General features: G+C 46.1%; 1 protein-coding gene across 4 annotated transcripts in view; it reads left to right on the forward strand.

Annotated features, from left to right (window-relative positions):
- Nucleotides 1-22,729, forward strand: part of SPAG9 (sperm associated antigen 9) — a 1,654,314-nt gene that overhangs the window by 1,520,834 nt on the left and 110,751 nt on the right. The gene's annotated exons all lie outside the window — the stretch shown is intronic.

Consider the following 22,729-nt stretch of genomic DNA (forward strand, 5'->3'; position numbering starts at 1 on the left):
GGGGCGTTCCAGGGTGGTCCCTTCCTAATAGCAACTTCTGAAATTATGTCACAGTTTACCACCCTTCACAGAAGGGTGGTAAACCACTCGCAAACGGGAAGGGCTCCCCAAGGGACCCCTTCCCCTTTGTTAGTAGCTATCAAAATATTTTTTAAGGGTAGACAGGGACCACTGCCTGCCCTTAAAAAGTGAAACGGAAAAGTTTCATTTGAATTTTTTTAATGCATCCCTTTTTAGGTCTCGTGGGCGTTGGAGCGCAAAGCGCTCCTCTCTCTGCAAGAGATATTGCTAGAAAAGAAATTCTAAGCCCCGCCCCCTTTTCCATTGGGTAGCGTCAGCGTTTATGGTAAACGCTGGCTTCCCATTGGAGAAGTGTGTTTTTGGTTGCCTCCCTGTCCGTTTTTTGGACGGCCCATCCGGACACTATCGCCTTCTTTGCGGTTGCCGTGAAGACTTTTCTTATCTGCTTGTTTATTTGACAAGCAGATAAGAAAAGTTCTCAGGACAGCTGTGAAGCAGGCACGGAGTGCAGAGGCGCACAGGGTCCTGAGAAGGACAGGGGGATACCGTCAGACTCTGTGTTTTGGAATGGCAGCCTCTCCTTGCTTGAGCCCCTCACCTCCCTCGGAGCAAACTATACAGAGCCCAAGCCAGATTCGAATTTGCATAATGTCATCATCAGTCTACAGGATTGTCATATTCCAAGATGCAGCAAGCTGAAAAAAGCTAGTTAAGCATTTTGCTCAGAACTCCTGCCAAGGCAGTTTTTGCTTTCTCACGCACCTTTATGAGACATTGAATGTTTGCTACGAGGTCCGTAAATCGAAACCAAATTAAATTATTGGCACACGCCATCTATCTGACTTTTACATTTCATGTATACCTTCCTGCCATAAAGTTCTGACCCACATTTATTTTACCAAATGCTTTTTATTAGTTTTTTGATCAAGCTTTCCATCAAAATTCTACTTGCACACCTGCATTTCGATCAGCCATATTAGTATAAACATATTTACATTGTATTAACCCCTAAAACAACCTAGTGAACTACCCTCTGAAAGACCACCCCAGAGCCAGAGAACCAGGTCAGCAGAGCCGCTTAGAGGGAGAGAACCAGGTCAGCAGAGCTGCTTTAGAGGGAGAGAACCAGTTCAGCAGCGCTGCTTTAAATCCAGAGAACCAGGTCAACAGAGCCGCTGTAGAGCCAGAGAACCAGGTCAGCAGAGCTGCTGTAGAGGCAGAGAACCAGGTCAGCAGAGCTGCTTCAAAACCTGAGAACCAGGTCAGCAGAGCCGCTCTAGAGCCAGAGAAACAATTCAGCAGAGCTGCACTAGAGCCAGAGAACCAGGTCAGCAGAGCCGTTGTAGAGCAAGGGAACCAGGTCAGCAGAAGTGCTCTAGAGCCAGAGAACTAGGTCAGCAGAGCCGCTGGAGAGCCAGAGAGCCAGGTCAGCACAGCCGCTCGCGAGCCACAGAACCAGGTCAGCAGAGCTGCTAACTTAGGAGCAGGAGAACCAGGTCAACAGGCCTGCTGTAGAGCCAGAGAACAAGGTCAGCAGAACTGCTGTAGAGCCAGAGAACTAGGTCAGCAGAGCTGCTTCAAAGCCAAAGAACCACTAGAGCCACTGTAGAGCCAGAGAACCAGGTCTGCAGAGCTGCTTTTGAGCCAGAAAACCAGGTCAGCAGACCTGCTGTAGAGCCACAGAGCCAGGTCAACAGAGCTGCTGTAGAGCCAGAGAACCAGGTCAGCTTTAGAGCCAGATAACTAGGTCAGCAGAACTGCTGTAGAGCCAGAGAACCAGGTCAGCACAGCCGCTCTAGAGCCCGAGAACCAGGTCAGCAGAGCTGCTTTAGAGCAGAGAACCACGTCATCAGAGCCATTGTAGAGCCATCGAACCAGGTCAGCAGAGCCGTTGTAGAGCCATCGAACCAGGTTAGCAGAGCCGCTCTAGAGCCAGAGAACCAGGTCAGCAGAGCTGCTCTAGAGCCAGAGAACTAGGTCAGCAGAGCTGCTGTAGGGCCAGAGATCCAGGCCAGCACAGCGCTCTAGAGCCAGAGAACCAGGTCAGCAGAGCTGCTTTAGAGCCAGAAAACCAGGTCAGCAGACCCGCTGTAGAGTCACAGAGCCAGGTCAGCAGAGCTGCTGTAGAGCCAGAGAACCAGGTCAGCAGATCTGCTTTAGAGCCAGAGAACTAGGTCAGCAGAACTGCTGTAGAGCAGGAGAACCAGGTCAGCACAGCCGCTCTAGAGCCCGAGAACCAGGTCGGCAGAGCTGCTTTAGAGCAGGAGAACCAGGTCAACAGAGCCGCTGTAGAGCCAGAGAACCAGGTCAACAGAGCCGCTGTACAGCCAGAGAACCAGGTCAGCAGAGCCGCTCTAGAGCCAGAGAACCAGGTCAGCAGAGCTGCTCTAGAGCCAGAGAACTAGGTCAGCAGAGCTGTTGTAGAGCCAGAGAACCAGGTCAGCACAGCCGCTCTAGAGCCAGAGAACAAGGTCAGCAGAGCTGTTTAAGCGCCAGAGAACCAGGTCAGCACAGCCACTCTAGAGCCAGAGACCCAGGTCAACATAGCCGCTGTAGAGCCAGAGAACCAGGTCAGCAGAGCTGCTTTGGTGCCAGAGAACAAGGTCAGCAGAGCCGTTGTATAGCCAGGGAACCAGGTCAGCAGAGCTGCTCTAGAGCCAGAGAACCAGGTCAGCAGAGCTGTTGTAGAGCCAGAGAACGAGGTCAGCAGAGCTGCTCTAGAGCAAGAGAACCATGTCAGCAGAGCCGCTGTAGATCCAGAGAACCAGGCCCTCAGAGCCGCTCTAGAGCCAGAGAACCAGGGCAGCAGAGCGGTTTTAGAGCCAGAGAACTAGGACAGCAGAACCGCTGTAGAGCCAGAGACCCAGGTCTGCAGAGCTGCTGTAGAGCCAGAAAACCAGGTCAGCAGAGCTGCTTTAGAGCCAGAGACCCAGGTCAGCAGAGCCGCTGTAGAGCCAGAAAACCAAGTCAGCACAGCTGCTTTAGAGCGAGAGACCCAGGTCAGCAGAGCTGCTGTAGAGCCAAAGACCCGGGTAGCAGAGCCGCTGTAGAGCCAGAGAACCAGGTCAGCAGAGCCGTTGTAGAGCCAGAGAACCAGGTCAGCAGAGCCGTTGTAGAGCCAGAGAACCAGGTCAGCAGAGCAGTTGTAGAGCCAGAGAACCAGGTCAGCAGAGCTGCTATAGAGCCTGAGAACCAGGTCAGCAGAGACGCTGTAGTGCCAGAGAACCAGCAGAGCCTTTGTAGAGCCAGAGAGCCAGGTTAGCAGAGTTGCTGTAGAGCCAGAGAACCAAGTCAGCAGAGCCATTGTAGAGACAGAGAACCAGGTCAGCAGAGCCATTGTAGAGCCATAGAACCAGGTCAGCAGAGCTGCTTTAGAGCCAAAGAACCAGATCAGCAGAGCTGCTCTAGAGCCAGACAACCAGGTCAGCAGAGCTGCTCTAGAGCCAGAGAACCAGGTCAGTTGAGCTGCTCTAGAGCCAGAGAACCAGGTCAGCAGAGCTGCTTTAGAGCCAGAGAACCAGGTCAACAGAGCCGCTCTGGAGCCAGAGTCACAAGGTCATAGGGCAAGCGCTGTCCTCCCAGGTGGGTTTGTAAAGCTGCCATTTGGAAGATGCACATATACAACCGGAACAGCTGAGCAGGAGCACTTTCATACTTCTGTGAAAGTGCCATTGTGCTGTAAAGCCAGCATACTCTGTTCAAACTAGGGGTGGGTAGAATTTACAAAATTCACTTTCGCAAACTATTGCGAAAATGTTAAAAATTTCGGCGAACACGCAGAAATATCGCAAAGACTCAGACGTTTCCCCCCCCCCCTATTCCCGATATTTTCTGCGTGATCGCGTTGAAAAAGTCTCACCAACTTACTTATGCAGTCGCCTATGGGCGCGGCCATCTTGTTTAAACTTGTCCAGCCCGCTCGCGATGCTTATTTCCTGTTCCGGGTCGCGCACTGCATGCTCGTGCCCGTTCGCGATGCGTATTTCCTGTTCGGGACCGCTTTTACATGTTCGCAGTGTTTTTTGCGTGCTCGGGGAGAAAATATCGCGTGAACTTGCCCACACGGTCGCAATGGGCACGGCCATCTTGTTTTTCACTCTATTGCATAGTTCTGGGGCCTGCTTTTCAATCCTCTCTATCTTTTCAATCCTTTGTTTCTAGACACTTTTTTAAAATCTATTTTATTTATTATCTCTATGACTATTTTCCTGCTTCTATATTTTTGGTTTTGGTCTACTTTTTGTGTGTTTGTTAACTACTTTTTCACTCTTTTTCTATTACCTCCTTTTTCCATTTCCTTTACTTACTTTTTTAATTTTTACCTTTTCTTTTTTGCCCCCGCCTACCCCAGAACCATGGCAAAGGGCCACAGGGCTCATCGCAGCCAGATCTGCAACCGCCTTCCTTGCGGAAGGCGGCGCCCACAAGGGGTGTAGGAACAGGCCTTATTTGGGGATGTGGAGTTGGTTGCACTCGTTTTCTTTGTGCAGCGCCACCTCCCCTTAACCCAGGCAGCAGGTGGCAGGTCTGGGTCCGGGTATGGGATCCGGGAGCGTCGGCAGCGTTGGGGGAAGGTGCGCCGGGCAGTGTTCCGATGCTTTCGGGTCTGGCGCACCCAGAACCAACTGACGCACCGGTGGTCCGATATCCTGGACTGGGAGCTGGACCTGCTAGAAGTGGAGGTCCTGGGTCTTGGTGAGTAACTAATTATTACTACTTTGTGTCTGTTCTTCTGTTCTGTGTTATATATTGCAAGTATCTTTTTTTTTCCAACCAGCTAGAATGCTGCTGCTTACATTACAGGTAAATTACGTTTAAAAGTCTTCTGTGATTGTTATGATGACACAGGTGCTCTTCTGCGCTACTATTCTTACTTGTTTGCAACTTTGCGTTTGCGCTTGCTTAGTGTGATTATGTAAGAGTTTATTTTAGAGAAATAACATTACGTAATGCTATAGTGACTCTAGTCCTTACTTTGTCCTGTCACTAAGGGATAGGGGCGGATTGATACTTAGGTTTAGTTACTTTGTATGAGTTTGTAATTTTTTTGTGGTATGCGTGATGCCCCCTCTTACGTCACGTGCTGCTAGTAGAACCATTTCTAGTTTGTCCAATGAGTGGTAATAGGCTTAGCACTAGCAGAACATCATTCACATCAATCAATCAACCACAAATTTGGCGTATACAAAAATGTAGCCTTGTGTTCTCCATTTGACCATATGCATTGTTGAGGACTAAAAGAAGTGGAAATGAATACTTAGTTTACAATTGGCACGCCTGGAATAGGTGGGCTAGGTCAGGTGGTACGTCGTACTTAGGCTTAGTTGGTAATCTGGAATCAGAATGGAAGACTGAATTAGTGTTGATAAATAGTAAGTAGTCGATCCGCAAATCCCCGATACTACTTGTTAACCAGATGAGATGGGTCAATTTAGTTATTGCAATTGTTGTTTACATGAGTGTTTTTTTTACCGTTCTTTAAAAATATTGTATTTGTTTCACATCAATCATCAATGTTTGTCTCTTTCTTTCCTGTTCAGCACCCAGGGGAGGTAGACAGGGTCGCAGTCGGCGGGAGAACACCAGCAACAGGAGGACACCAACGAGGGCTCTTCTGCTGGCTCTAGTAAGTCTTCTTGTTTTTAATATGAATAATTCTTATTCCATAACTTTTACTGCGCCATATTTTTCCCAAACTATTGTTTCCTTTTCCTAATCCTATTTTTACCAACAATTATCCTTCGATCTGTACTATCTGTTTCGAGATTCTTGTTATCCCTGCCTCCGCTATGATGACTCTCTGTACTACTACTATTAGTCTGTCTGTAGTAGCTAAGCTTGCCCAGTTGGCCACTCTTTATTTAAAAGGTTTTAAATAAAACTCAGATTCACCAGTAGCTCTAGCCATTGAGTCCAGTCCTTTGGGTTGTCCTCTTGTACTACTACCAGTCTTATTGATCTTGAGTGTTTGTTAATCTTGAGGCTTTTTGACAATTCCCACCAACTAATGCCCAACCAGATTTATTACTATTTTGATAGGATAGGACATACTAATACTGTTGTAGGGATTTTGCACATACAGAACTTTGCACAGGAAAATAGGATGTTGGTAATGGGAGGTTGGACCTTCCTCTCACCTCAATCAGAAGTTCGAAGCCCACCACAATCCCCTGCCCGACTAGTTATTGTAATGTCTCGTCATACCAATTAGCTCTCCAAACCCTCCCCCCAAGATACCCAACAAGTAAACAACCCAGAACATAACACACTCGACCTCTCAGTCGTTGAAGCAATGCATATGCACACCCTTCCTTTAGCTCGCTCACTCGTGTAAGTCAACACCAAATACCACGGAGTCTATGTAAGTTCAAAAGTTTTATTTTTATTTTGAATTGACAACTATCTACGTTGTTCTATAATGCAGCACCAACATGAAAATGCATAACATTAAAACAATAAACATTGTTACACTTACAGTTACTTACAACAACTAGAAGTCCACACTAGAAAAAAAGGGAAATCATGATAATTGACCAGTGGTGGAAGCACCACCATCCCCTTGTTAGGAATATAGTTTATATAAAATTTGAAATGAAGATCTCTGAGCGAATTCATGGGACCCCTCACCTTAGAAGAACCTAGTACTGGTAGTTGTTACATCATAAGCTCTGCAAAGCTCTGGTTCGTAGAAGGGAATCTTCCGTCTGTAATGAGAAAAATGGTGCACGTTAGTATATTGCTCAGCCGGGCCAAAAAGTATAGCATTTTTATGTATAAGCAATATGGACTAACACCACAACTTCATAAAAAAGTGGCTTGTTAATGTTTTGGTTGACCTTGTACGCAGCGCTTAGACACTAGCAGTATGAGGTCATGTGGGCTCAAAGGTGTCTCTTATACAACAAGCTGCAACGTAACGTCACGTGTGCAAAAATAAAAGACACAAAGGTAAAATGGTTGCATGGCTCTAAGCAAAGACTAGAATGACCCTAGGGACCAGATATCTACTAGTGTCTACTCTAGTACTACCTGATTTGTACTAGTGATGTATTGTATACTATTAACTCATTTGTCTATCTTGCTACTGACCAGAGGGGGAGGTGTATATGACACCTAAAAAATGTGTAATGTTTTTTTCTAGGCGCACTACCAACCACCAGTGCCGGGATCAGCGGTGACGTGGCTGAAGAGGAGGAAGTGGCAGTTGCGGATGGAACTGCAGGGGGGGAGCCAGCACCAGTGGCGCCCGGTGGTAAGTTAGATTCATAATCCTTAACTATTGACATTACACTCACTGCAAGGGTGTACTGTATGTATACTGTACTGTTGAGACTTAGGGCTCCATTAGGATGGCGGGCGGATTGCAATGGCTGGGGGGTCTGCTGCGGATGGAAAGACCGTCTGCTGCTTTTCCGCACGGTCGACCTGTCGACCGGGCAGAAAAAGGTTCAATATGGTGGCTGTCTGAAAGACACAGCCAGCCATATCTCATTGTGCATTTTGGGATGCCTTTCGGCGTGCGGAGTATGATTGGGGGGCCCGCTGCGGGCACATGGGGGGTGCCTATGGATGGTACCCCCCTGCCTTTCAAAGCACAACATGTATTTTTAGCATTGCGGCGGGCGGTGCTTTCAGCACCGCCCGCCGCAAGGTTAAAAATACCGGATGCGCCCGCCACTGTGGCGGGCACATCCTACTTGCCCCCACGGGATCTCCGCCCTTATGGCGGGCGGTCCCTTTTAGCGTGAGGATCCGCCCGCCGTCCTAATGATGCCCTAAGTAAGTAAGAGTTGTTGTGAACGTTTGAAGAGTCAAGACACCCTTTAATTGGCATTAGTAAAGGTATTGAGTAACCAATGGCCTCTTCTATCTGATTTCAACTCCGCTTTGAAAGTGTTATGGAGAAGACTAAAAGTCCGATCAGATCACCTGGTGTTGAACTAAAAAAGGGAAAGACGGTTGGAAGGAAGAAGGACGGGCAAGGTTTAATATTTATGACCAACAGAGAGAAGGATACTTGTGATGCAAGCATGCAAATTAAATTGCAACGGTGGCTGATAGGAATCTGATGCATGGTTGGTTGAATGCCTGAAAAAATCCTGCAAATGTTAAAGGCCAAGCAAGTGGGATGATAGATACATACCACAAATGTCATGTACTGTGCTTTATAGTGCTACCATGCCACTATGAGTACTATATACTTTTCTTACTGGTTTTCTAAGAGTAGATTTTACAATAGTCTTGTTTTTTTCTTTTTGATTTACAGCTACTCCTTCAAAACCAGATTGGAAGGAGTTGGCCGCCAAGGCACGTCTCCGGAAGCTGGAGGCGATAAAAGTGGAATATCGACGGCTGGTGGTCCTGGAGGAGGAGGAGGAGGCGGCAGCAGCTGAACACTCCTCCAATGCCCCGGGCTCCAGCCACCGAACTCCAGCGGTACTGTGCCACCGTCTGGCGGCCGCCCCCTTTCCATCACTGGTGCCACCCCCCACTGTGGCTGCAACTGCCGCCCTCTAAAGCGATGCGTCGCCCTACTAGAGCAGGCAGTGGGTGTCCTCCAAAGACAATCCCGCCGAACCTAGGAGATCCTGTTTATTGCCCCTTTTTTACTTATTGTTTTAGGGGGTGGGAATGGGCGTTGGGGTTTTGGACATTTGGTTGGACTTCTTTATGGACAATTGGACATTGGTTGGGGTTAGGCAGAGGGGTGGGTCAGGTTTTATGGGTTTTAATACATAGTTTATTTTTGTTAGGGTTCTTATTAAATCAATATTTCTAATGTACATACAATGTTGCTAACGTTTTGTGGGTGGGGTTACTGTTTTACCTCACACTGTTTCCTTGCTGGTGCAGGGCCGCCCATAGCCAGTGTTTGATTTAAATATTTAGCTGACTTTGTAAGACACAAAAAGATAGATGCGGCACCCCTCACTGATTGAGTTGTCCTACTAGTACTGTCAGTCTCTCTCTCTTCTAGTCTTATGCATTCTTTAACTGGACTCACAGGGGTGTGTGAATTGAAAACATGTCCATTAATAATTATGCCTCCCCAAAACTTCTCTTACCTTTGCTTGATGTTTAAGTAAGGCACAGCGATGGCTGCATGGTGATGATGGTTTCCTTTCCTAACATGCCATGGTTGTGGTGGTGGTAGTAGTAGTAGACACTGGCAGGGCAGCAGCATTTGCAAAAAAACTAAATGACACAGTCAGTCAGTCGCCTGAGAGAGACGGTTCGAGGAGTAGTAGAATGAAGTACAGTACAGAACTTACCGAGAAACAATAATATGCAAAAATATTTTACAACAAAACATAACGTTGGTGGGGATAGCCTACTAAACAGACTTGCAAACTATAGTTTGGTTGACTCCCTTGAGTAGGCCTACAGTACACGTGACACAAGTGTAACAGTTCGTGCTGTGTATGAGGATGACAACAAATCCTATCAATACCGGCAATTAATGAGGAGGCATATGTTCCTTTGGTAAATAAAAATCACCTCTAAAATATACTGCTCATGGGTGGCCAAGCAGAAGAAGATCCTCGCTCTGCCTTGAAATTGAAGTACTGTTGCTTTCGTCACATCTGCCCCAGCAAGCGTGTGATAAATGATTGGTGTACATTTAATTTAGTCACACCTCAATAAGTCACACAGCCCGGGGAAAGAGGGTTAGGGTTTGTTGAATGGATGGGAAGGGGGGTTTGGGGAAAGGTTTGAAAATGAAAAACAGTACGCATGGACAAACAAAACACAATCTCTGTTGACTACCCTGTCCATATCAATATGTTAAGGGAGAAAAAGGAAATGCATGCATGATGTTTATTGATAAGGAGACCCGGATTACATTCAGTTATTGTTCAGTTGTTCCGAGCTTAGTTTTACAGATAGCAAATAATTTTTTAAAATATTGGTAGGGATAAATCATAGCGATACAAAAGGGGATGATGGACGGAGTCATCATAAGCAGAGAGCAAACCTAATGATAATCATAACAAGAAGAACACACTGTTGTAAAGATTGTAAACAAAAAAATTAATCAAATTATTTTAAAAAATAATGAAATTGGATACTGTTACTGTGTTATCCTGGTCAAAAATGCCGATTTGCATCTCGGCATTCATCTTGGTCCTCTCGTCCATCAATCTTGGGTGTCGCCAGGCGCCACTGCCTGCAAGGCAAATGTAGATTTATTGGTAAGGTAAGTGTGCATTGTAATGTTTTACCAAGTATAGCGCAAGGCCCGGCCTGTAATTGTAGATGGAAAAACAAAAGGGATATTGAGAAACAAAGTTGAAAGAAATGCACAATCCGAGGCGGCATGTATGCATCATCTGTACTCTAGTCTGTTTCCAGCATTGACCTTCAACAATAACAGGACAGAGCAGGCCCACAGTGACGGCACGTCGCTTAGCACATCCTCCGTTTAGAGTACTTTTTTTTTAAAGAGTTGGACAAAGCACATATCCAGCAACATAGCATTTTACAATTTAAGTGAGTAAATCAATGCACTGCAGTCATCCCACCGCTACACTCGACTCTACTTCTACACAGACATTTAGGTCTGCTGTGGTTGATGTTGACATGTTTACCTTTTATGCCACTCATGAAACGTCCTCCTGACTTGTTATTATTCCCTCAATCATCTCTGATACTTGTACTGACTGACTGTGAAGAACGGCCTGCAGTAGAAGTACAATTTTGTTATTACACAACAAAAGCAGAAATATTATTGACTTGAGTTACTCTTTAGTGTGTACAGTAAGACTACTAGTACACTTTGACTTCACTTCATGCACAACAAACAACAAAAACACAAACACCAATCGCTCAGCATCAGGTGTCCAAATGCATGACATTAATTTTCATTACCTATTCCTTCTCATCTTAAGTTAACGGGCTGTCTTTTTCACCATCATCATCATGGACGGTGCTGTTGTCATACTCAGTGTGTAGATTGAGTCCCCTTCCTGTATTCAATCAAAAGCAATGTATCAAGCTGCAGTAGAAGTACAAATTTCTTATTAAAAATAGTTGCAAGAAGGGGAAAATTGCCTTGAGATATGTTTATTGTGTACTGTAGAAAGATGATTAGTGCACAATGAAATAACTTCATGCACAACAAACAACAACAAAATCACTCAGTCTGCGTCCAATGCATGGCATCAATCATTACCTGTTCCATCTCATTTTCAGTTAATGGGCAGTCTCTCTCGGCTCTGAAAAGAGGATAGCTATAGTAGTCGTCATGTTCCACTTCTTTTGGCCGGACTAGGAAAGATTTGATTTTTTCTTCCATTTTGCATCATCCAATCCTCATCTGTCTTGAGGGCAATTTAGGAGATTCAGGAGGATGGAGCGGAGGACCTGGATTCGGAGGACGTACTGTGAAATGCAGACACCTGAAACCTGTATATTGAAATAAGAAGAGTAGAAGACGGTGGTGACGGATTTGTTGTGATTCCAAGTTTGTAACCGGAAAGACAGACACACAAATAAAGGAAAATAAGGGAGGAAGACAGTAAGTGCAAGCCTAATTGTCAGGGAAGTATAGCTCGTCCTCAAACTCTGGGGGTTCAGCCAGTAGTAGGTAATCATGTAACACACTACTTCAGTCACCTGAGGCACTGTCCTCATCTTCCTCCCTTGCTTCATGTCTTGCTTCATGTATTCAGTAATTCTGTGGTATGAAGTGCTGATTCATTTTGATCATTGTTAACCTCTTGATGTTTCTGGGCGAGAGACTGGTCCTTCTCACTATTACAATGGAACCAGCAGCACTGAAAACACGTTCGGAAGAGACACTTACGACAGGGCAAGTCAGATAGCTTATCGCCAGCCTGCTGAGCAGTGGCCATTCAGCCCTTTTCCTATTCCAATACTGCAATGGGTTTTGATCAATGTACACCTCTGTTGGGTCATCCAGATAGGCCTGGACCATCCGCTCAATTTTCAGGGGTGCTGCTGCTAACCTTTTTTCAGGCTCTTTTCTCTGTGCATCAGCACTGTGCTGAATACCAATGCCCAACTGTAAACATCAATCATGTAACGATTCTACTGGGCCTAATGATCCAGTTGTTGTTGCTGTTATCGATAGTGATGGTGAGTGTTGTGAACCAAACGCACTGCCCTCAGCCTCCAAAGTTGCACTTGGTGCCGCATGCCCTGCTGCAGTACTTCTTGTGGGTTGATCTAGCGGGCTCTTTTAATTAGCAGCCGTTAATTTTCTAACTTACTCGCTGCCCCAGCTATCCAAGTTTTGTAGCAGGCAACATCCATCTCTGAAAAAGGAATTAATGTCTTCAGTGCCAATTTTGCCTGTGGATCCAGAATTGTGTCAGAAATGTAATGTTCTTGTGACAAAATCTTATTTTGCACCCTTGCATTTTCAGCTAAGCTCTCCATCAAGTCATAGGCTTCTTTTTTCCTCTACACCTTTGTATGATTCAGTCACCTTCTTCAGCTGATGCTTTAGTATTTGCAATAGTGGGATAGCTTGGCCCATTGTACAGTCCTCCTTGATGACTTCACGTGTAAAGACCTCAAAATGACGAAGCATGTCAGTCGGGCATTTAGCTAGGCACCATTGGTCCATCGGAAGGGTCATGCCTTTCACAGTAGCATCCAGTCTTTGCATGACCTATTCATTGAGTGGCCTGTACTGCTCAAACAGCCGATCAAGCACGTAATACGTTGAGTTCCAACGTGTTGCCACCTCCTGGATGAGTGCTTTGACTGGCATGTTATATTCACATTGAATGATCCTCAGCTGCTTCTGAGCTTTAAAAGAATGGTTGAAATTAGTGCATATTCTTCGTCAGGTGGTCAGTAAGTTGCTGACTATGGGTTCTTTCTTCAGAAAGTCTTGAACTATAATGTTTATGCAGTGCGCCAAACACGGAACTCTGAAATAGGAACCAGTGTGCATGGCAATAAGAACTTTACTGCCATTATCTGTGGCAACAAAACCAATACTAAGCCCTCTTGGGCGCAGCCATTCAAAAACCTTGCTGCGAAACTCTTCCAAAAAGTTTACAGCAGTATGAGATTTCTCCATGGCGAAAATGGCTACAGTTGCATGTTTTCGAGTAGCTTTAAAAGTCTCAGCTGTGTTAACAGCACCTCCTTCAGATAGCTTATTTCTAACCCCCACAAAAGAGACCCAGTGTGCAGTGATGCTCATGTAATCTGTGGCTTGGCAGCTGGTCCACATGTCTGTTGTCAGGTGGATATTGTGAACAGCACTCTGCTGCAAAGCTTGCCCAACAAATTCCAGCACATCTTGATGTAGTGCCGGAACAGCAATTCTTGCGAAATAGGACCGGCTGTGAACCTTCCATTTAGGGCAGATGGCTGACACAAATTCAAGGAAACCCATCCCTTCCACAAATGAAAAAGGGAGAAGGTCCAGTGCTAACATTTTAGCCAGCTTCGCATTGTACAACTGTGCCGTTGGGTGGTTGAGTTGGAACTGCCCCTCCAACCTAAGCATGCTCTCAATGGTAGGCTGGATCACTTTCCTTTGTGGTGCTGTTGTTTTCATTAACCCACTTAGGCTCAACTACGCATTTTGTCTCATTGCAGTACTCAGTCGCCTTGGTGTCTCAGCCTGACTCTGTGTATGGCTTTTACTGCGGTGCCACTAAGATGTTACTGAGGAGGATGTGGGTGGTACCACTAGACTACTGGGGACAGGGCTAGAAATGCCTCCATCTTCTTCACCTTCCACTGCAATAATATTGTCCCCTGATTCTTCATGCCCAACTTCAATGGGTTGAGTTTTTTTTACTTTGTTTTAAGTGAAGTAGGTGATTCTCCCACATGATAGTGTGGTGTATTCTGAGATGACTTCCTTGGCCTGCGGTACCATAGTTTGTTCCAAGCTTATCCCGCTGAACACCTTGTCGACAGATTGAGCATCTAGCAACGTTCTCCTCCTTGGTGCTAACAGAAAAGAAGTCCCAAACTGGGGAGGAGAACTTTCTGGCACTGCTGGATGTGCCCCTTTCAATACCAGAAGAACTGGAGGGAGTGCTTGGAATGTGACTCTTTGCAGCTACACTGTGACTTTTACTACCACTACCTACTGAGATGGTTGAGCTGGATGTAGGTCCCTGCCGGGTCTTTGAAAATATGGCAGCTGGAGGTTGTGGTGGTGTAACCGGTGTTGGTGGTATCCGTGCTACATCCCGCTCAGTAATACATATATAAGGGTCCCAGAGAACCAGCATATCATAAAAGTACGCAATTAATTATTCCAAACGTTTTCAAATACAGAATTCATCATGTTTAATAAAGCAAACACTGTCTTTAAATCACAATGTGCTAATCAATCAATTCAAGCTTTTGACATAAAAATTATTAGAGCCCCAAGCACAGGAAGGGGAGGAAGTGTAAGGTGTGAAATGAAGGAGGGTAGGGTGGTTCAAAAGAGAGAACTTAGTTTCATATTCAAGACAAAACATTCATTATTAATTGAGAAAAGGCTATAACTTATTCAAGCCAATATTACAATTGAAATGATACAAAAGTCATTCATCGGTCGCAATCATAAATATTATTAGTCATGGATAATGCCGGATGACGAGACTGGTAGAGCCGTCGACGTTTCGACCCCTACATGGGAGGTTTACTTGAGCCCTTAAACGGGGTCTTCATCAGGACAGGAAGTGTTGAAGTGGGGCAAGATAATTCATGGTCATTCGGGCCAGCAGGCTCCGATGGTCAAGAATCTGATGGACCACCTTCCGTGTGGTCGGTTGTTAGTGGGCTTAAGGATCAAGAATTGGGCCGAATGTATCTTTTACTTTGGGCTGAAGTTAGTCCATCAGTGCAGGAGGACTGCTCAATCAATCAATCAATCGAAGCATTTATATAGCGCACTACTCACCCAGAGGGTCTCCAGGCGCTGGGGGAGGGGGGTCCGCTACTGCTCGAACAGCCAGGTCTTGAGTTGTTTCCTGAAGGCGAGGTGGTCCTGGGTCAGGCGGAGGTGGATCGGGAGGGAGTTCCATGTCTTGGCGGCGAGGTAGGAGAAGGACCGTCCCCCTGTGGTGGCTCTTCGGATGCGGGGGACGGCGGCGAGGGCGTGGCCGGTCGATCGAAGCTGGCGTTTGGGAGCGTAGAAGTTGAGGCGGCTGTTGAGGTATCCTGGGCCTTGGTTGTGTAGGGCTTTGTGTGCGTGGGTGAGGAGTCGGAAGGTGATTCTCTTGTTGACCGGGAGCCAGTGCAGGTCTCTCAGGTGTCCGGAGATGTGGCTGCGACGGGGGATGTCCAGGATGAGTCGTGCTGAGGCGTTCTGGATCTGCTGGAGTCTCTTCTGGAGTTTGGCGGTGGTCCAGCATAGAGGGAGTTGCCGTAGTCCAGACGGCTGGTGACGAGGGCCTGGGTGACCGTCTTCCTGGTCTCGGTGGGGATCCACCGGAAGATCTTACGTAGCTGGAATAGAACGAGATTTCTTCTCCTATACTTCCGATTAATCAGGCGCTCGCTTCTTCGTGTGCGCACACGAAGAAGCGAGCACTTTTGAAACGAGAGACCACGGCTACGTTTTTGTAGATTTGAGAACGGTGACGAGTACTTATCGCCCAGGGCTACTATTTTGGACTACTGAAAGCCACCGCGACCGCCTGATTAATCGGAAGTATAGGAGAAGAAATCTCGTTCTATTCCAGCACACCTTCTGTACTGATGGACTAACTCCAGCCCAAAGTAAAAGATACATTCGGCCCAATTCTTGATCCTTAAGCCCACTAACTTGAACACTTCCTGTCCTGATGAAGACCCCGTTTAAGGGCTCAAGTAAACCTCCCATTTAGGAGTCGAAACGTCAACGGCTCTACCAGTCTCGTCATCCGGCACTATCCATGACTAAAAATATTTATGATTGTGACCGATGAATGACTTTTGTATCATTTCAATTGTAATATTGGCTTGAATAAGTTATAGCCTTTTCTCAATTAATAATGAATGTTTTGTCTTGAATATGAAACTAAGTTCTCTCTTTTGAACCACCCTACCCTCCTTCATTTCACACCTTACACTTCCTCCCCTTCCTGTGCTTGGGGCTCTAATAATTTTTATGTCAAAAGCTTGAATTGATTGATTAGCACATTGTGATTTAAAGACAGTGTTTACTTTATTAAACATGATGAATTCTGTATTTGAAAACGTTTGGAATAATTAATTGCGTACTTTTATGATACGCTGGTTCTCTGGGACCCTTATATATGTATTACCTAGCACCCAGGTCCCAGCGACTTTTTGGGTAAACCCCCCCCCTTTGGTAACATCCCGCTCAGTAGCAGCCTTTCTGGATAGGGTGAGAATGTTGGTCTCCATCCCCTTTGGGCGGGAGTGATGTGCGTGATAACTGGCTCGTCTTCATCAACATCATCCCCCTCCTCTACATCTACCTCCATAACTAAGTTTTTCCGGAACCTTCCTTTTCAGAAGCTTTGTCTTGTGACGTGCATCACTCTCAGACTGAGCTGGTGGCTGCCAAGTGGCATCACGATCATCAGAAGCAGTGCTTGAAGAAGATGATGATGGACTAAGCCTCCTTTTCCTTGCTGGTGGTCTGGAGATAATAGATCTTCCGAAACAGTGGTTTGGTCCACTTTGTTTGCAGGAAGCTTGATTTCCTGAAATATCCCTATTTCAGGAGCAACAACTACTATTGTGGGCTGTTCTTGCGGCTGCTGCTGTTTTTGCGGCTTCTGCTGTTCTTGCGGCTGCTGCTGTTATTGTTGCGGCTGCACACTAATCTGCTGAGTTTCCGCCTGCGTTGATTGTGTACTGCTTTGCGATAATGACATTTCAACATCGCTGCTCGTTAGTAGACTGGCTACATCTGCGACACTCAAGGGCTTGTGCCTAGGTTGGAGGGGGTTGGACCGCTGGTGCGGAGGTGCTGCTCCCAGCTTGGTTCCCGGACAACACTGCTGCAGGCGTAATTTTTTTGGTCCCAAAAAAAAACATTGTCCGGCACACCAGTCGGGGTTAATGGCACTTCCTTTTTTTTATTCCTTCTTGTCACCGGCATCTTTCTTGGTACTGGACCTGGTACCTTTCTTTGGGGCCATCTTCTGCAGGTGTCAGGCAGGACGCAGGTGCACAAGTTGTGGTCACACGTGGACGTGATGCGCAGCAGGACTTCTGTCTGGCTGGCAGTACAACGGGTGATGATGATGACACCTCCTCCTCTGGCTTTTTGTGCACCTAAAAGCAAATAAGCCAGGAGAAGAACATCAGTGAAATGTTGCATTTGTTGTTGTGGTTCAGGTACTACTGTACTAGTACAAACAAAAGATATAGTCTAGCCATTTCTGAGATTTTGTCAACACAGGCTATGTTATACTACTGTGTACACACTACACTCTCAGGAAGGATCGGAAAGAGAATAAGAACCACCAAAATAAAAATTTAATGGAAGTGGGGTGGACCCTATTTACCATTAAATTATTTGAGCATCACATCATTCATTGAGCTGCTGCTGGCAAAGGGGGTGGATGGATGGAAGCAGTAAGCTAATAGGAAAACCATGCAGGCCTATATGGCAAAAGCAGGATACTAATAACTCCCACCACAAAAAAAAGTCCACCAGCCACATGGACACTCACAAATCACAAGCAACAAGCAGGGGGCCTGGGAAACACCAGGAGCTGACAAAAGGCCTATAAAAGCCAGGCAACGGATGCATGCTAAAGCACACTGCTCTGCCTTTTTAATGCAATAAAATGCAAAAACGAAACTTCACAGGCCCAAAAAAGGTCTGCAGGGTGCATGCATTGCACACCAACACACACCAGACACACACAACAAAGGCATGTCTTTAAGACACCCAACATCAGAAAGCCCATCCCCAAAAAAACACATTTCCCAACTCAATCCAATGCCATCCATGCCCTAAATGATGTCTAAATTCAGCTGACCACACAGAAACACTTGAATAATAAAGCTGTGGCTACCGGCTCTGAGCCTACCGGATAAAAGCAGGCCTGTTGGCAGACAAGGCCAGACAAGCTTTCAGGCCTAGGCTTCAAAATGGCCACCAGCCACATGGCCAGGCCCAACATCAGAAAGCCCACCCCACAAAAACACATTTCCCAACTCAATCCAATGCCATCCATGCCCTAAATGATGTCTAAATTCAACAGACCACACAGAAACACTTGATTAATAAAGCTGTGGGTACCTGCTCTGAGCCTACCAGATGAAAGCAGGCCTGTTGGCAGACAAGGCCAGACAAGCTTACAGGCCTAGGCTTCAAAATGACCACCAGCCACATGGCCAGGCCCAACATCAGAAAGCCCACCCCAAAAAAACACATTTCCCAACTCAATCCAATGCCATCCATGCCCTAAATAATGGCTACATTCAACAGACCACACAGAAACACTTGTTTATTGCAGCTGTGGCTACCTGCTCTGAGCCTACTGGATGAAGGTAGGCCTGTTGGCAGACCAGGCCAGACAAGCTTGCAGGTCTAGGCTTCTAAATGTCAACCAGCCACAAGCCCAGGCCCAACAACAGAAAGCCCACCACCAAAAAACACATTTCCCAACTCAATCCAATGCCATCCATGCCCTAAATGATGCTGGAAAATGAAATCCATTCAAAAAACACCAAAGGAACAGTTGCTTCATCATACACACACCCATGAAGCCATGACTAGCTCTGGGCCTACTGACTACTACTACTACCCACAACATTTAAAAAAAAAAGGAATTATAGTTGCCAAAATTAAATTGTAGTTGCAGCAAATGCAATGCCCCCAATCAAACAGACACAACAACCACTTACTTGTTAAATATCCGAATCAAAAATCCTCAAATCCAATGGCAATAATGCAGCAGACAAAAGGAGTGATCTTTCCAGCTCAAAATCCAAAGGCAGAATGAGCAGGAGATGGACAAAGCACTGGGAGGAGTCTGCTGGACAGGAACAGAAAGTTGGAGATTCTGTGGCACTTCCTCTCTCTCTCCCCCCATTTTAAAAAAGTACTCCTTGCACAAAAAAGGACAGCTAAATGTTAACTCTGAGGAGTTTTTTTTCATCCAAATCATCATTGCAGAAGGTTTTAGGCTGCTAGAGCCAATATTCTTCTCCAGATTGACAATTTTACATGTTCGAGTTCTTGAGCTTCACATTACTTCCGCTAGATGTCGATGGCGCGTCCAAAATGACGTGTTTGCGTTCTCTCTCTCCCTGTCGTGTTGGATATGACGTGTTCGCGTCCTCACTCTCTCGCTCGCGGTGGAGAATGACGTGTTTGGGTTCTCTCGCTCCTTGTCGCGTTCGATATGATGTGTTCGCGTCCTCACGCTCTCGCTCGCGGTGGAGAATGACGTGTTCGAGATCTCATACTCTTGCTGTGCAGATCGCGAGACGAATGACGTGATCGCGGGATATCGCAAATGGCTACCAACATCTTGTGGAGCACGCAACCGGATCGGGAAACTTGTCGGCGAACGCGGGGATCCAGGTAAGGCGATAGCGCGCACAAGAACATATTTTTACAGCACAAGCATGAAAAACATTTCCGGTAAGCTGCGGATCGTGGAAATTTTTGCATTTTCGCGCTCTGCGGAGCGCGAAAATGTCAAATTATCGCAATTTCTGCGAGCGGAACGGAATTTGACGCTCACCCCTAGTTTAAACGACTCCCTTTCATCTTGGCCCACGGCAATGTAAATGGGTCATTTGCACCCCTCCGTGAAAAACATGGCCTTTCCCCAGATTTTCTTGCAGGTTTTAAAGGCAAATTGTGAAAGAGTATTTCGTGTTTCTCTAACAGCAGTGAACATATGCTAACGTCCCCACTCCCCGGCAACATTCGAGGAGATAACTCCCATTTTAAGCCCCTGGGTCTGACCAGCGGTATAGAATTGGTATTTTTTCTGATGTTGTTGGTTTTTATTTTCGTCTGTATAACACCATAGACTGTGCAGGTTAATGGAGGAGTTGCTCTTATATAAACAGGTTTACAACAAATAGCTTTGCATCAAAGAATACTTGTTTTTCTCTCCTTTTTTTAACTTTTATGAGCGCGGGCCGTCTTCACGGACATGAGCTATGCAAAGCAATAACTGTTGCTTTTGGTATTGTAAATAGCAATAGCAAAAGGTATTGCCATTTACAATGCCAATAGCTCCAAAACTCGCAGTTGCGAGACCATAAGGAAAAAGGGCTGCATTTAAAAAAATTGCTTTATTTAACCGCGGCGTTGCAGCACGAATTCCGCCGCTGTGCTGGGACAGGCCAATCCTGGGCGTAGCTCAGATGGCCCCCGGCCATCGTGCGCACTCGCCCACCGTGACTCAAGACTGCCGGGGGCCGTCATGAGTACGGAAGAGGTTAAAAGCAATCCCAGACATAGCGGTCTGCTGACCCCAGCAGGCCACCATCGCTGGGAGTGCCAGCCATTCCCAATGGGGTCGCAAATTGCGAAGGCCTCCTTAATATGCAATTTGCTACCCCATTGGGAATCGCAAACAGTGTCTACGACACTGTTGTACATCTCAATTTGCTAGTCGCAAATTGCAAGTCGCAAGTGTGACACAATTTGCGGCTAGCAAATTGGTGAGTCGTACATCTGGTCCTAGGTGCTAATGTAATATTTAGATTTAAAGCTTCAACCATATTGAAGGGCATCTCCATTGCCAACTAAGAAACAAACCCAGCTTCTCTACATGCAGGGCTGTTCACACAAGTAATTTACACTGCTGAGTAAGTTACACATGTAAGTTTATTCTTACACTTCCGAGTCACCATTTACAAGAGTAGACATGCATGTCAACACCCCCGAAACGGAGTGGAGCCAAATTTACGTTTTTAAGTCCAGCACCACCTATGGCCAACCAATAATACTGTAACACCCTTCCAATAGAAAATAAGGGAGACGGGGACCTAAAATAGAATTCCATAGAAAATAATGTTACATTAAAAAACTTTATTTCAACTTTTAAATTCTGAATCTAAAATAAATGTAAAAAAATATATAATATTTCTTTATAACATATTTTAGTAACCTCTAGTCTAAACCTGTTTAAATTTAAAAATAAATGTAACTATATTAAAACAACGAAAAACTGAAATATAATATATTTTTCCTTCTTCATAAGTCTGGACTTTGGGCTAAATGTAGGTAATTCCCAAATACCGAATCGTTATTACCGATTTTTACCAAATCGGTAAAAAGGAATCGGTATTTGCGATGTAGTTAATAATTCAGTAATACCGATTCGCTAAATACCGAATCAGTAATTCAAAGAAACTGGATTTGTGGAATCGGCCAATCCAGAACAAGCACATGACTCCCAACCAGGACGTGGCCACACCCATGCAGGTGCACTGCATCAGTAGCTGTTGGCGAGACAGGGAGCAGCAGCAACAGCAAAGGAGCAGAACAGCCTACACCCAGTTCACAGAGACAAATTGCACCATGACCACATCTGAGAAAAGCAAGGATTCTGCAGCTGGGAGGAAAAGAAAACACAAATTTAGTGAAAAGGAGTTGGAGGTCCTCATTGAGGAAGAACTAAAAGACCATGACCAGCTCTTTGGGAAAAGGTCACTAAACGTCCCTGAGTCACAGAAAAGGGGCATTTGGATGGCAATCCAAGAAAAAATAAATGCAGTTGGGGTCACACCACGGACAATTGAGGACTTGACGGTTGGTACGACCTGAGAGCACGTGCCTATGAGAGGATGGCTGAGTGCAAGAAAGAAGCTGGAAAAGCAGGGGGTGGAAGCTCCACAGCGCCTGCTCCTACTGTCCTACTGCCCTGCACCAACTTGTAGAATCCACCCTCCAGCCAGAGAGCGTCCGTGGCATTGGGGATGTGGATAGCTCAGCTACACCTTCCAACACACAAGGTAAGCTGCATTACATCATGCTGTTTCCCCTCCCTAACCCCAATCCCCCTGCAACAATCCCACTCCAGGCCATGTTTTATGTAAGCTCTGCAATGTATCATGGGAAATGTAGTCCCTATCAATGGTTAGCAAATCAGCCACTCCCCAATAAGCATAGGCAATTGTCACACATCTATAGATGAGATAGCAGATAGCTAGGATGTCAGTTGTGAAATTTATTTGCACACATTTGCTGAAAGAAAAGTGAGTAATAGTACATTCTGTATCCACAGGCGGAACAGCGCCACAGGCTGCAGAGGGGAGACTGCTGATGCTCCCAGGGAGGATAAAAGAAGTGAGGAGGAAGTCCTGTCACCTCCACCCATTGCACCAACTACCCCCACCACTACCTCCAAGGTCAAAGCCTTACACAGTTGCTCTACTCCAGGAGATTGATGCCGCAGAGGAGAACAGGCAGGAAGCCCAACATACATCACCGGGCGCAGGCACACAGCCATCTAGGGCGCAGTCCCCGTGCTGGAACGCAGCACAGGTGCCCGTAGACGTCGACAGAGGTCACAAAGTGCTGAATTTCAAGGATCAAGTGTCTTCTCAGGCCTGGACGGCCAAATGCTGATAGTCCAGCACCTGCAGGGGAAGATAATGCGGACCATTCAGAGACAGATGGTGGCAAACAACAGGAAGGTGGATGAAATGAAGGAGGCACTATACTACCTCAACAATACAATGGCAGAGGTACTTAAGGAGGTATCTGAGACAGTGAGTAAATTAAGTGACAGAATGGAGTGTGAGCACGCTGCAAGGCGGAGAGACAGGCAAGTGATTGCAGGCT

The sequence above is a fragment of the Lissotriton vulgaris genome, chromosome 7 (genome assembly GCF_964263255.1).
Source record: "Lissotriton vulgaris chromosome 7, aLisVul1.2, whole genome shotgun sequence".
NCBI classification, from domain to species: domain Eukaryota; kingdom Metazoa; phylum Chordata; class Amphibia; order Caudata; family Salamandridae; genus Lissotriton; species Lissotriton vulgaris.